The 15211-nt window shown below is 41.1% G+C and overlaps 1 non-coding gene across 1 annotated transcript; it reads left to right on the top strand.

Moving 5' to 3' along the window:
• Window positions 1-14747: 14747 nt before the first annotated feature.
• On the top strand, window positions 14748-14855 carry LOC130970889 (small nucleolar RNA R71). Its single transcript, XR_009082136.1, has one exon. It is a non-coding gene; the product is annotated as a small nucleolar RNA R71 (small nucleolar RNA).
• Window positions 14856-15211: the final 356 nt, after the last annotated feature.

Raw genomic sequence — 15211 nt, 5'->3', positions numbered from 1 at the left:
CATTCTTAAGAACTCTGAAAAAAAAATACCTAATCTAAGCAACAAGATGAACCGTCAGTTGTCCATACACAAGAACAATCCCCGGCAACGGCGCCAAAAACTTGGTGCTGTTGCCGGATCAGAACTTTGGCACTGATGTTACCGGACCAAAAGCTTGCTCAAAACTTGAACAATCCCCGGCAACGGCGCCAAAAACTTGGTGCACGAAATTGTGATCACTACAACTTCGCACAACTAACCAGCAAGTGCACTGGGTCGTCCAAGTAATAAACCTTACGCGAGTAAGGGTCGATCCTACGGAGATTGGTGGTATGAAGCAAGCTATGGTCACCTTGTAAATCTCAGTCAGGCAGACTCAATTGGGTATAGATGATGAATAAAGCATAAAGATAAAGATAGAGATACTTATGTATATCATTGATGTAAGAGCTTCAGACAAGCATATGAAGATGCCTTCCCTTCCGTCTCTCTGCTTTCCTACTGTCTTCATCCAATCCTTCTTACTCCTTTCCATGGCAAGCTCGTGTAGGGTTTCACCGTTGTCAGTGGCTACCTCCCATCCTTGCAGTGAAAGCTAATGCACGCACTCTGTCACAGTACTGCCAATCACCGGTGTGGTTCCCTCCCCTACCGGAATAGAATCCAGTGATTCTTTTGCGTCTGTCACTAACGCCCAGTAGGTTACAGGTTTGAAGCACGTCACAGTCATTCAATCATTGAATCCTACTCAGAATACCACAGACAAGGTTTAGACCTTCCGGATTCTCTTGAATGCTGCCATCAGTTCTCGCCTATACCACGAAGATTCCGGTTAAAGAATCCAAGAGATATTCACTAAGCCTCGGATGCTTGTAGAACAAGAATGGTTGTCAGTCACCTTGTTCATAAGTGAGAATGATGATGAGTGTCACAGATCATCACATTCATCAAATTGAAGAACAAGTGATATCTTGGAACAAGAACAAGCGGAATTGAATAGAAGAACAATAGTAATTGCATTAATACTCGAGGTACAGCAGAGCTTCACACCTTAATCTATGGTGTGTAGAAACTCCACCGTTGAAAATACATAAGAACAAGGTCTAGGCATGGCCGTGAGACCAGCCCCCAAATGATCTAAGAACTAGATGTCCAAAGATGAAAATACAATAGTAAAAGGTCCTATATATAGAGAACTAGTAGCCTAGGGTGTACAAAGATGAGTAAATGACATAAAAATCCACTTCCGGGCCCACTTGGTGTGTGCTTGGGCTGAGCAATGAAGCATTTTCGTGTAGAGACGTTTTCTGGAGTTAAACGCCAGCTTTCATGCCAGTTTGGGCGTTTAACTCCAAGTTTTATGCCAGTTCCGGCGTTTAACGCTGGAATTTCTTGAGGTAACTTTGAACGCCGGTTTGGGCCATCAAATCTTGGGCAAAGTATGGACTATCATATATTGCTGGAAAGCCCAGGATGTCTACTTTCCAACACCGTTGAGAGCGCGCCAATTGGGCTTCTGTAGCTCCAGAAAATCCACTTCGAGTGCAGGGAGGTCAGAATCCAACAGCATCTGCAGTCCTTTTCAGTCTCTAAATCAGATTTTTGCTCAGATCCCTCAATTTCAGCCAGAAAATACCTGAAATCACAGAAAAACACACAAACTCATAGTAAAGTCCAGAAAAGTAAATTTTAATTAAAAACTAATAAAAATATAATAAAAACTAAACTAAAACTACTAAAAACATACTAAAAACAATGCCAAAAAGCGTACGAATTATCCGCTTATCAAATACCAAGGAACATGTTGATTGTGGCCAATTTCATGCAAATGAGTCAAGAATTGCATAAATAAATAAATCTCATGAAGATTGATTCCATTGATTGCATGAATTGGTGAGACTTTGAAGCAAGTTTCCTTGTTTATGATAGGTGGTGAAACAAGAAAGCATTGAAGCAAGAATGAAGCAAGCAAGTGGCTAACAACTCTTTCTAGAATAGCAATGTGCACGTTGCCAACTTGGAGAAAGGGTGAGTGTTTGAGAGCAACGCCAAGCAGCCCTGGAGAGTGAACAAAGAGGAGTTGCACGTTGCCAACTTGCACTTCAACTAAAGTGTTCATCAACAACGCCCAACAATGTAAGGCAGCCCTGGAGAAGCACATTTGGGCGTTGCCAACTTGGAGAAAGGGGTGAGTGTTTGATGGCAACGCAAGGCAAGCAAGGAATTAGGCCAGGGAGGAGCTCGAGGGCGTTGCCAACGTGGGAATGAAGAAGCGTTATTCAAGGCAACGCTGAGCTAGAAGATTTCGGCCAGAGAAGAAGTTCGAGCACGTTACCAACGTGCTACTACATTTGAGTGTTCCTTGGCAACGCACATAAGCAAGGCTTGGCCCAGGAGGAGAGGAAGCTGGCGTTGCCAACGCCAGGAACAAGGAACGTGTTCTTTGGCAACGCACACAAGCAAACATGGAGCCTTGAGGAAGGCTCGAGCACGTTGCCAACTTGGGATTCATTGGCGTGTGTAGTGGCAACGCTAGGAAGCAAGCATGGAGCAAGGGGCAGGGGCTGGCACGTTGCCAACGTGCTGAAAAGAAGGAGTGTTCATCAACAACGCAGCAACCCTGGCAGCTTGACCTTGCTCTCTTCCATGGAGTATATCTTGAGTTGTAGACCTTCAAATGATGCACTCTCAATGGCATTGAAAAGTAGACATCCAGAGCTTTCCAACCATATATCATAGTATGGGGTTGACATTCGTTTAAAGCTTCAAAAGCGGGCTTCATTTAGAGCTTCAGAATCTGAAGGCGTTGGCAACTTGGAAATACAAAGGCGTTTTTGCCAAAAACGCCTGCGATTTTAGCAGCCTGACCATGTCCCCTTCAATGGAGCATAACTTGAGCTACAGAGATCCAAATTGAGTGATTCCAGTTGCGTTGGAAAGCTGACATTTAGACCTTTTCAACCATATATAATAGTATATAGTGAAGCATGAAATGGAAGCTTGAATCAGAGTCATCTTTAGGTCCCAAAAACAAGAAAATGAGGTTGAAATTTAAGGAAGCTAGAAACTAGCCTTGGAAGGAGCACGAGCACGTTGCCAACGTGCTAACAAGGGGGCGTGTTTGGTGACAACGCCAGCCCCATGTCTCTGCTTTGGGAGGCTAGGCACGTTGCCAACTTGGGAGGATAGGTGCGTTTTTGGCAACAACTTGGCAGCTTGACCTTACCTTCTTTGAGGAAGCATAACTTGAGCTAGGAAAGTCCAATTGAGGTGATTCCAGTGGCATTGGAAAATAGACATCAAGAGCTTTCCAACGATGTATAATAGTCCATATTGAAGCAGAAGGTTGACACTCAAATTCTGGGCTACATTTAGCATGAAAGTAGAGCCAAGAAGAGGAAAAGCAAGTTGTTAGCAACAACTTGGGCTAGCAACGCCCAAGTCTGAAAGTTCACTCCCAGGAAAACATAATGCACGTTGCCAACGTGCATTAAGCCTAGAGTTATTGCCAATAACGCCCCTCAATGGGCCAGAATTGTTGCCAACTTGCTCTGCTTCCTCTATTCCTCACAAAGGCCAGCAACTTCTTCAATTGAACCAGAAATTCAACAAAGAGAAAGCCCACATTGCTAGCCCAATTGAAGATCTTTGAAGGAGTTTTAGGACTAATATAAATAGAGATTGAGTTTGTACTTGGGGAGGACTTTTTGACACTTAGACTTTTTAGACTCTTAGCACTTTTATTTTGAGAACTCTTTAGTACTTCCGGGAGGAGACCCGGAGAGCATTTTTTGGTTCTTCTTGGAACTTCTCTTCTTCATTTCTTAAGCTTTAAGCATTTTCCTTATTCTTCTTCATTTTTCTTTTGCATTTTAGTTAAATTTTGGTTTATGGCAATTGTTGTTGAAATTGGAGCTATGACTCACTAAACCCCACTTTCATTAGGGGGAAGAGCTCTGCTGGTTGGAATGCATTGGTGAACTCATCTTTTCCTCCTCAATTCTAGTGGTTGATCTAAAGAGGGAACTCTTGTTCTTCAAAGATTCAACCACCATCGAGAGAGGGGTTAATCTATATGAATTATGTGGTGAATTTGAGGAATGAGCCACATAATTCAGTTTAGAGTTCATCCTTTCATGATTTCTTTAATCAATACACCTTGGTTAGTATGTGAGATGTAACTCTCCTTGGTTGAGATTATGGGATTTGTGTGGCTGGATTAGATTTGAGCTTCAGCTCTTCTCATGAACAATTAGATCACGAGAGTGGCAATTGGTTATTTTGAGAGAAATTGAATCACCAAGAGATTGGGATTCAATTACCCACTTGCCATGGATCTATACCCATGATTGAGAAGGATTTGACTAACATCAATTCATGAAAACTAGCATCTCTGATCCTTAATGATTCTCTCTATCATTAATTCTCATTTCTTTTGCTCTTAGTGCTTGAATACCCATTGCCCAATTCCCTTCTACACTCTTGCAATTTATTATTCTTGTCATTTACATTCTGCTTCTTTATTTCTTGCTACTTACTCTTTTGCTCTTTAGAATTCAGCACTCTATTTTCCTGCAATTTACTTTTGATGTCATTTAAGTTTCTTGCAATTTAAGTTTCCGTTATTTACTTTCACTTTTCTCTCTTCTAGTTCTTTACATTCTTTGCCATTTAAATTCTTGTAATTATGTCCAAAAATCAAAATGCTCATGAAATCAAAACTATGTTTGCTTGACTAAATCTACCATTTAACTAAAGTTGCTTAATCTACCAATCCTCGTGGGATCGACCTCACTCTTAGTGAGTTTTACTACTTGATACGATCCGGTATACTTGCCGGTTGTACGTGAAATATAATTTTTACGTATCAAGTTTTTGGTGCCGTTGCCGGGGATTGGAAAAGATTGACAATGATTAAGTGAAAGGTGGTTTAGATTAAGCAATTTTTTTTAGTGTTTTTGTTAAGCCCACTAACTGTTTGATCCTTTGTTTCACTAACTCCAATTCCACTCTAGTTCTAGAGTATTTCACTTGTGATTTTGGTTTTGTTTGTGTATGTCAGGAGCTAATAGACTTAATACTGAGGACGAGAGAACCCTCCGAAGGAGAAGAAGAGCAGAAAGAGGAAAGGGAATAGTTGGTGAAGAAGAGTCAGAGGGAGAAGATCAAGTCATGGAGGATGAGATGCACAATCCTCCTGGAGGGGTCAACAACAATGATGGACCACCTAGAAGGGTGTTATCCTCTTATACCATCCCTGATCCAAGACATTGTGGAAGCAGTATTGCCACTCCAAGTGTTCAGGCCAATAACTTTGAGTTAAAACCCCAACTCATCACTTTGGTACAAAACAATTGCCCCTATGGAGGGGGACCTCTTGAAGACCCAAATCAACATTTGTCTGTTTTTCTGAGGATATGCAACACAGTGAAGACAAATGGAGTACATCCAGATGTCTACAAACTGCTGCTATTCCCATTCTCTTTGAGGGACAAGGCCACTCAATGGCTAGAGTCATTCCCCAAGGAAAGCCTCGACAATTGGAATGACCTGATGGGCAGATTTCTAGCAAAGTTCTACCCACCTCAAAGAATCATCAAGTTGAAGACAGAGGTTCAAACTTTCAGGCAAATGGAAGGGGAGTCATTGTATGAAGCCTGGGAAAGATATAAGGCACTAATGAGAAGATGTCCACCTGATATGTTTAGTGACTGGGTCAAACTCCAAAACTTCTATGAAGGTTTAAGCTTAGAAGCAAGGAAGGGCTAGACTACTCATCAGGAGGATCACTCAACATGATGAAAACTGCTGAGGAGGCTCAGGACCTCATTGAGATTGTGGCAAACAATCAGTATTATTACTCATCAGAGAGGCAACATAACCCGGCCCCAAAGAAAGGTGTAATGGAGCTTGAAGGTGTTGACGCTATCTTGGCACAAAATAAGTTAATGCACCAACAAATCCAACAACAAATGGAAATGATAACAAAAAGAATGGATGGTTTCCAGCTAGCATCAGTGAACACAACAAATCAACCATCACTTGAATGGAGCCAAGGTGAAGGGACCACTGTTGAACAGCCACAAGAACAAGTTCAATACATGCAAAATACTTTAAATTCTCAGGATGAATTTCATGGTGATACATACAACCCCTCTTGGAAAAATCATCCCAACCTAAGGTGGGGTGAAAACCATTGGCAAAAGAACAACATCCACAACCATACCCGTAACACAAACAACCAAAATCACCATGCCACCAACACTAACCAATATAGAAAAACACAAAACACATATCAACCACCTCATAATAACTCACAAACTCACCAAAACAACTTTCCTGCACCAACATCCAACGCACAGAATTACCACACTAATCCACCCAACAACTTTCAACAACAATCAACCCCCATCATATCCCCAATTGACCATCATGAGACTAGAATTTCAAGTCTTGAAGCAACCTTGCAAGCACTTGCTCAAACCACTCAAGCCTTAGCTAAGGGACAAAAGGAACATGAGGTCACCATGAAGAATATTGAGAGACAAGTGGGACAATTAGCCAAACAAGCTGAACGGCCAACCAATGTTCTTCCAAGTGATACGATACCCAACCCAAGAGACACAGAAAAAGCCATAAAATGGGAAGAGTGTAAAGCAATCACCCTGAGAAGTGGGAAGAAAGTGGAGACAGAAGCCATTACTCAGGAAGAGCACATCAAAGAAGGCTTAAAAGAAGAGGTGAAGGAACAAAAGCAGGAGCAAGAAACCTATACACAAAGTGATAAATTAGCTAAGAAGGAGGCAGTGAAAGCATACCAACCAATGCTCCCATACCCTCAAAGGTTTAAAGAAGAGAACAAAGAGAAGCAATATTCCAAATTCTTGGAAATATTCAAGACACTACACATCAACATCCCCTTCATTGAAGCACTTGAACAGATGCCCCTATATGCTAAGTTCATGAAGGAATTGTTGACAAAGAAAAGATCCTTGAAAGAGGGACAAACGGTTGTGATGACCAGGGAGTGTAGTGCCATCATCCAGAAAAAGTTGCCAAAGAAGATGAAAGACCCAGGGAGCTTTCACATCCCCTGCACAATAGGTAACATGATGATTGAGAGCATTTTGTGATCTTGGTGCAAGCATAAATCTGATTCCTCTATCTTTGATGAGGAAGCTTCAGATTCATGAATTGAAACCTACAAAGATAGCCCTTCAAATGGCGGATAAATCTATTCAGCAAGCACTCGGGGTTGTAGAGAATGTATTAGTAAAGGTGGACAAATTTTTCCTCCCAGTTGACTTTGTCATCCTAGACATAGAGGAAGATGACAACACTCCCATTATTCTAGGGAGGCCCTTTTTAGCTACTGCCAGGGCATTGATAGATGTCGAAAAAGGAGAATTAATGCTAAGGGTGCATGATGAGCATATAGTGTTCCATGTCTTCAAGAATTTGCAAGACTCCACCCAAGAGGAAGAGTGTATGAAGATTGATTCCATAGATCCAAACTTGAAAGAGGCACCTGATGAGGCACTTCCAAGCTCATGCAGGAAAGAAAATGAAGAGGTGGAGGTGCTGCAACAAGCTCAAAGAATAGAGGAGAAGCTGCAATCAAAGTCAGCATTTAAGATTCATAGCAAGGACCGTCCAAAAATTGAGATCCCAAAACCTGAACTATCTCCTGGAAAAGAAGAGAGTCCCAAGAAGAAAATGCCAAGAGGATGGAGAAACAAGAAAATCTCCACTGAAGACTTCTCACCAGGGGATAAAGTGATGCTAACTTACCAACCAATAGAGACATCTCCACACTTTTCTGGATACTACACAGTGAACAAAATCCTCTCACTTGAACATGTGGAAATCATCAAGAATGATACTGGAAGGAAGCTCACGGTGAGAGGGGAAGGATTAAGGCACTATGATCATCATCCGCCCTAAAGAGGGACAACCGTCAAGCTAATGACGATAAAAAAAAGCGCTTGTTGGGAGGCAACCCAACCAAAGGTAGTCTTCTTTTCTTAGTTAATTCAATAAAAGAGTTAAGTATATTTATCTGCATTGCAAGGAGCTAAGTTTGGTGTTACACACCAACAGAATTCAAAGGTGAATGTGAGGTGCTAAGTTTGGTGTTCCACCAAAAAGTTTCATTAAAGACACATTTTAACCCTTTGCATGATTAGTCACTAGCTCCACACAATCAGAAAAATTACTTAACAATAGCTACTTTTAATTTAGATTTTATTTCCTTAATAGAAGCACTTGATGTTTCTTACATGTATTCATTCCACTGCATATAAAAGTAAGCAAGGAACTAAGTTTGGTGTCCCCACACCAACTTATGTCTAGAAGATCACAAGCATACATGCATGCTAACCATCTCTCAAGTGCTTGGGGACAAGCAACTTTCAAAGTTCATTGTAGGCGATCACTTCAATCTTGAAAAGGATCAAGCATCATCAACCAAAGAGACAAAGAGGGATATAAAGACCAACAATGATGATGATAAGGAGTAAAGCAAGTAAACTCCAAAAGGTTGTATTGTTGAGTGATTGTCTTGTATTCAAACTACTATGATTGAAAGTGATATTGTACCGCTGTTTGTCTGCTTAGTATAACTTCTTTGTAGTTCAATAACTAAGATGTTTGATATATCATAACACCATACTCTTGAAATTGCTTGCACTCAATACCTATGAAAATGCAAACAGAGAACATTTCTTTGAAAAGAATGATTGAGGAGTCAAAAATCTATTTTGAGGCAAGCAAAAGATTAAGAGAAGTGGTGGTTCTAGTTGTATGATTGTGTATTGAGGTTGCATGTTTGTGAAAACTTGCATGGGAGCTCATAGGCAGGAAATAGGGTTCAAAGAAGTATTATGGAGATTCTCAAACACTTATTGATCCAAGAAGCAGCAAAAAAAAAAAAAAAGAACATGGCAAAAGGCTCTGAGCATCAATTACTAGGAAGAAAAAGAAGGAAATGAGAACTCAAAGAGTTACTATCCTAGTTAAATGCTTGTGGTAGAATTGTGTCAAAGGGAGAGGCTTGAGCAAGTAAATCCTAAGGGGTGTTTCAACACCTAATACCTTAAAACCAACTGGTTTGGGAGTATTGATTGAAAGCTTATCTAAAGAGCCGCTTTGAGACATGATACTTAGAGTCAAGGCCAAGACACATAAACTATGTGCTGTTTCAAGGTGATTACCTATAGAGAGATTTCCATGATATCATTTGAATGAAAGTCCTAAGATCTAAGACTCCCAAAATGTAAGGACTGATAAGCACTGGGACCCTTGCATGAACACATAATTCAGAGTTCACCCCACTATCACTCAATCACTTCACTCACCAAGGTATTACAAGCTATTCCTCAACTCATTCCAATTAAAAGAAATTTTTGTGCATAGTTCTTTTGTTGCTTGAGGACAAGCAAGGTTTAAGTTTGGTGTTGTGATGCATTTGCATATTTACTATATTAGCTAGTTAGTTTAGTTGGTTTTAGCTTAGTTTCACTCATTTTCTCTAAATAAACAAGTCTTTTTATGAGTTTTGTCTTCATGCATGAGAATACTGGTGCACGAAATTGTGATCACTACAACTTCGCACAACTAACCAGCAAGTGCACTGGGTCGTCCAAGTAATAAACCTTACGCGAGTAAGGGTCGATCCCACGGAGATTGGTGGTATGAAGCAAGCTATGGTCACCTTGTAAATCTCAGTCAGGCAGACTCAATTGGGTATAGATGATGAATAAAGCATAAAGATAAAGATAGAGATACTTATGTATATCATTGATGTAAGAGCTTCAGACAAGCATATGAAGATGCCTTCCCTTCCGTCTCTCTGCTTTCCTACTGTCTTCATCCAATCCTTCTTACTCCTTTCCATGGCAAGCTCGTGTAGGGTTTCACCGTTGTCAGTGGCTACCTCCCATCCTCGCAGTGAAAGCTAATGCACGCACTCTGTCACAGTACTGCCAATCACCGGTGTGGTTCCCTCCCCTACCGGAATAGAATCCAGTGATTCTTTTGCGTCTGTCACTAACGCCCAGTAGGTTACAGGTTTGAAGCACGTCACAGTCATTCAATCATTGAATCCTACTCAGAATACCACAGACAAGGTTTAGACCTTCCGGATTCTCTGGAATGCCGCCATCAGTTCTCGCCTATACCACGAAGATTCCGGTTAAAGAATCCAAGAGATATTCACTAAGCCTCGGATGCTTGTAGAACAAGAATGGTTGTCAGTCACCTTGTTCATAAGTGAGAATGATGATGAGTGTCACAGATCATCACATTCATCAAATTGAAGAACAAGTGATATCTTGGAACAAGAACAAGCGGAATTGAATAGAAGAACAATAGTAATTGCATTAATACTCGAGGTACAGCAGAGCTTCACACCTTAATCTATGGTGTGTAGAAACTCCACCGTTGAAAATACATAAGAACAAGGTCTAGGCATGGCCGTGAGACCAGCCCCCAAATGATCTAAGAACTAGATGTCCAAAGATGAAAATACAATAGTAAAAGGTCCTATATATAGAGAACTAGTAGCCTAGGGTGTACAAAGATGAGTAAATGACATAAAAATCCACCTCCGGGCCCACTTGGTGTGTGCTTGGGCTGAGCAATGAAGCATTTTCGTGTAGAGACGTTTTCTGGAGTTAAACGCCAGCTTTCATGCCAGTTTGGGCGTTTAACTCCAAGTTTTATGCCAGTTCCGGCGTTTAACGCTGGAATTTCTTGAGGTAACTTTGAACGCCGGTTTGGGCCATCAAATCTTGGGCAAAGTATGGACTATCATATATTGCTGGAAAGCCCAGGATGTCTACTTTCCAACGCCGTTGAGAGCGCGCCAATTGGGCTTCTGTAGCTCCAGAAAATCCACTTCGAGTGCAGGGAGGTCAGAATCCAACAGCATCTGCAGTCCTTTTCAGTCTCTAAATCAGATTTTTGCTCAGATCCCTCAATTTCAGCCAGAAAATACCTGAAATCACAGAAAAACACACAAACTCATAGTAAAGTCCAGAAAAGTGAATTTTAATTAAAAACTAATAAAAATATAATAAAAACTAAACTAAAACTACTAAAAACATACTAAAAACAATGCCAAAAAGCGTACAAATTATCCGCTCATCACAACACCAAACTTAAATTATTGCTTGTCCCCAAGCAACTGAAAATCAAATAAGATAAAAAGAAGAGAATATACTATAGACTCCAAATTATCAATGAAACTAAGCTCCAAATTAGATGAGCGGGACTAGTAGCTTTTTGCCTCCGAACAGTTTTGGCATCACACTTTATCCTCTGAGGTTCAGAATGATTGGCTTCTTTAGGAACTCAGAATCCAGATAGTGTTATTGATTCTCCTAGTTAAGTATGATGATTCTTGAACACAGCTACTTATTGAGTCTTGGCCGTGGCCCAAAGCACTCTGTCTTCCAGTATTACCACCGGATACATACATGCCACAGACACATAATTGGGTGAACCTTTTCAGATTGTGACTCAGCTTTGCTAGAGTCCCCAATTAGAGGTGTCCAGGGTTCTTAAGCACACTCTTTTTGCCTTGGATCACAACTTTATTTCTTTCTTTCTCTTTCTTTTTCTTTTTCTCCCCCTTTTTTTTTCGTTTTTCTCCTTCTTTTTTTTTTTTTGTATTCACTGCTTTTTCTTGCTTCAAGAATCATTTTTATGATTTTTCAGATCCTCAGTAACATGTCTCCTTTTTCATCATTCTTTCAAGAGCCAACAATTTTAACATTCATGAACCACAAATTCAAAAGACATATGCACTGTTCAAGCATACATTCAGAAAACAAAAAGTATTGTCACCACATCAAACTAATTAAGCTAGTTTTAAAGATGAATTTGAAATCCTGTACTTCTTGTTCTTTTGTGATAAAAACAGTTTTCATTTAAGAAAGGTGATGGATTCATATTCATAGCTTTAAGGCATAGACACTAAGACACTAATGATCATAAGACACAAACATGGATAAACATAAAGCATATTTTTCGAAAAACAGAAAAATAAAGAACAAGGAGATTAAAGAACGGGTCCACCTCAGTGATGGCGGCTTGTTCTTCCTCTTGAAGGTCTTATGGAGTGCTTGAGCTCCTCAATGTTTCTTCCTTGTCTTTGTTGCTCATCTCTCATGATTCTTTGATCTTCTCTAATTTCATGGAGGAGGATGGCGTGTTCTTGGTGCTCCACCCTTAGTTGTCCCATGTTGGAACTCAACTCTCCTAGGGAGGTGTTTAGTTGCTCCCAATAGTCTTGTGGAGGAAAGTGCATCCCTTGAGGTATCTCAGGGATCTCATGATGAGATGGGGGTCTCTTGTTTGCTCCATCTTCTTCTTAGTGATGGGCTTGAGGTCATGCCTTCTCAGTTGAACCGTCTTTGGATGCCATAAATGGTTATGGAAAAACAAAAAGCAATGCTTTTACCACACCAAACTTAAAAGGTTTGCTCGTCCTCGAGCAAAAGAAGAAAGAAGAGAGTAGAAGAAGAAGATTGGAGGAGAAGGAGATGGAAAGTGGTTTGAAGTGATTGGTGAATGGGTGAAGAAGAAGAGAGAGGGTGGTGGGTAGGTGGGGGTCCTGTGGGGTCCACAGATCCTGAGGTGTCAAGGAAAAGTCATCCCTGCACCAAATGTTGCTCAAAATCACGTTTTGAGCTATTTCTGGCGTTAAACGCCGGGCTGGTGCCCATTCCTGGCGTTTAACGCCAGGTTCTTGCCCTTTCCTGGCGTTTAACGCCAGTCTGGTGCCCCTTTCTGGCGTTAAACGCCCAGAATGGTGCCAGACTGGGCGTTAAACGCCCAACTGCTAGCCTCACTGGCGTTTAAACGCCAGTGAGTTCTTCCTCCAGGGTGTGCTGTTTTTCTTCCTGTTTTTCATTCTGTTTTTGCTTTTTCAATTGATTTTGTGACTTCTTATGATCATCAACCTACAAAAAACATAAAATAACAAAAGAAAATAGATTAAATATATCATTGGGTTGCCTCCCAACAAGCGCTTCTTTAATGTCAGTAGCTTGACAGAGGGCTCTCATGGAGCCTCACAGATGCTCAGAGCAATGTTGGAACCTCCCAACACCAAACTTAGAGTTTGAATGTGGGGGTTCAACACCAAACTTAGAGTTTGGTTGTGGCCTCCCAACACCAAACTTAGAGTTTGACTGTGGGGGCTCTGTTTGTCTCTGATTTGAGAGAAGCTCTTCATGCTTCCTCTCCATGATGACAGAGGGATATCCTTGAGCCTTAAACACAAAGGATTCATCATTCACTTGAATGATCAGTTCACCTCCATCAACATCAATCACAGCCTTTGCTGTGGCTAGGAAGGGTCTGCCAAGGATAATAGATTTATCCATGCACTTCCCAGTCTCTAGGACTATGAAATCAGTAGGGATGTAATGGTCTTCCATTTTTACCAAAACATTCTCTACAAGTCCATGAGCTTGTTTTCTTGAGTTGTCTGCCATCTCTAATAAGATTCTTGCAGCTTGTACCTCAAAGATCCCTAGCTTCTCCATTACGGAGAGAGGCATGAGGTTTACACTTGACCCTAAGTCACACAGAGCCTTCTTGAAGGTCATGGTGCCTATGGTACAAGGTATTGAAAATTTCCCAGGATCTTGTTTTTTTTTTTGAGGTAATCTCTGCCTAGACAAGTCATCTAGTTCTTTGGTGAGCAAAGGAGGTTCATTCTCCCAAGTCTCATTTCCAAATAACTTGTCATTTAGCTTCATGATTGCTCCAAGGTATTTAGCAACTTGCTCTTCAGTGACATACTCATCCTCTTCAGAGGAAGAATACTCATCAGAGCTCATGAAAGGCAGAAGTAAGTCCAATGGAATCTCTATGGTCTCATTTTGAGCCTCAGATTCCCATGGTTCCTCATTGGGGAACTCATTGGAGGTTGGTGCACGCCCATTGAGGCCTTCCTCAGTGGCGTTCACTTCCTCCCCTTCCTCTCCAAATTCGGCCATATTGATGGCCTTGCACTCTCCTTTTGGATTTTCTTCTGTGTTGCTTGGGAGAGTACTTGGAGGGAGTTCAGTAACTTTCTTGCTCAGCTGTCCCACTTGTGCCTCCAAATTCCTAATGGAGGATCTTGTTTCAGTCATGAAACTTTGAGTGGTTTTGATTAGATCAGAGACCATGGTTGCTAAGTCAGAGGGGTTCTGCTTAGAATTCTCTGTCTGTTGCTGAGAAGATGATGGAAAAGGCTTGCCATTGCTAAACCTGTTTCTTCCACCATTGTTGTTGTTGAAACCTTGTTGAGGTCTCTCTTGATTCTTCCATGAGAAATTTGGGTGATTTCTCCATGAAGAATTATAGGTGTTTCCATAGGGTTCTCCTAGGTAATTCACCTCTTCCATTGAAGGGTTCTCAGGATCATAAGCTTCTTCTTCAGATGAAGCTTCCCTAGTACTGCCGGGTGCATTTTGCATTCCAGACAGACTTTGAGAAATCAAATTGACTTGTTGAGTCAATATCTTGTTCTGAGCCAGTATGGCATTCAGAGCATCAATCTCAAGAACTCCTTTCTTCTGACTTGTCCCATTGTTCACAGGATTCCTTTCAGAAGTGTACATGAATTGGTTATTTGCAACCATTTCAATTAGTTCTTGAGCTTCTGTAGGCGTCTTCTTCAGATGAAGAGATCCTCCAGCAGAGCTATCCAAAGACATCTTGGATAGTTCAGAGAGACCATCATAGAAAATACCTATGATGCTCCATTCAGAAAGCATGTCTGAGGGACATTTTCTGATCAATTGTTTGTATCTTTCCCAAGCTTCATAGAGGGATTCACCATCCTTCTGTCTGAAGGTTTGGACTTCCACTCTAAGCTTACTCAGTGTTTGAGGTGGAAAGAACTTTGCCAAGAAGGCATTGACTAGCTTTTCCCAAGAGTCCAGGCTTTCTTTAGGTTGAGAGTCCAACCATGTCCTAGCTCTGTCTCTTACAGCAAAAGGGAATAGCATAAGTCTATAGACCTCAGGGTCTGCCCCCTTAGTCTTGACAGTGTCACAGATTTGCAAGAATTCAGCTAAGAACTGATGAGGATCTTCCAATGGAAGTCCATGGAACTTGCAATTCTGTTGCATTAGAGAAACTAATTGAGGCTTAAGCTCAAAGTTGTTTGCTCCAATGGCAGGGATAGAGATGCTTCTCCCATAGAAGTCGGGAGTAGGTGCAGTAAAGTCAC

This window comes from Arachis stenosperma, chromosome 3 (genome assembly GCF_014773155.1).
Source record: "Arachis stenosperma cultivar V10309 chromosome 3, arast.V10309.gnm1.PFL2, whole genome shotgun sequence".
Lineage (NCBI taxonomy): Eukaryota > Viridiplantae > Streptophyta > Magnoliopsida > Fabales > Fabaceae > Arachis > Arachis stenosperma.
This window is presented reverse-complemented; position numbering and strand designations above follow the sequence as displayed.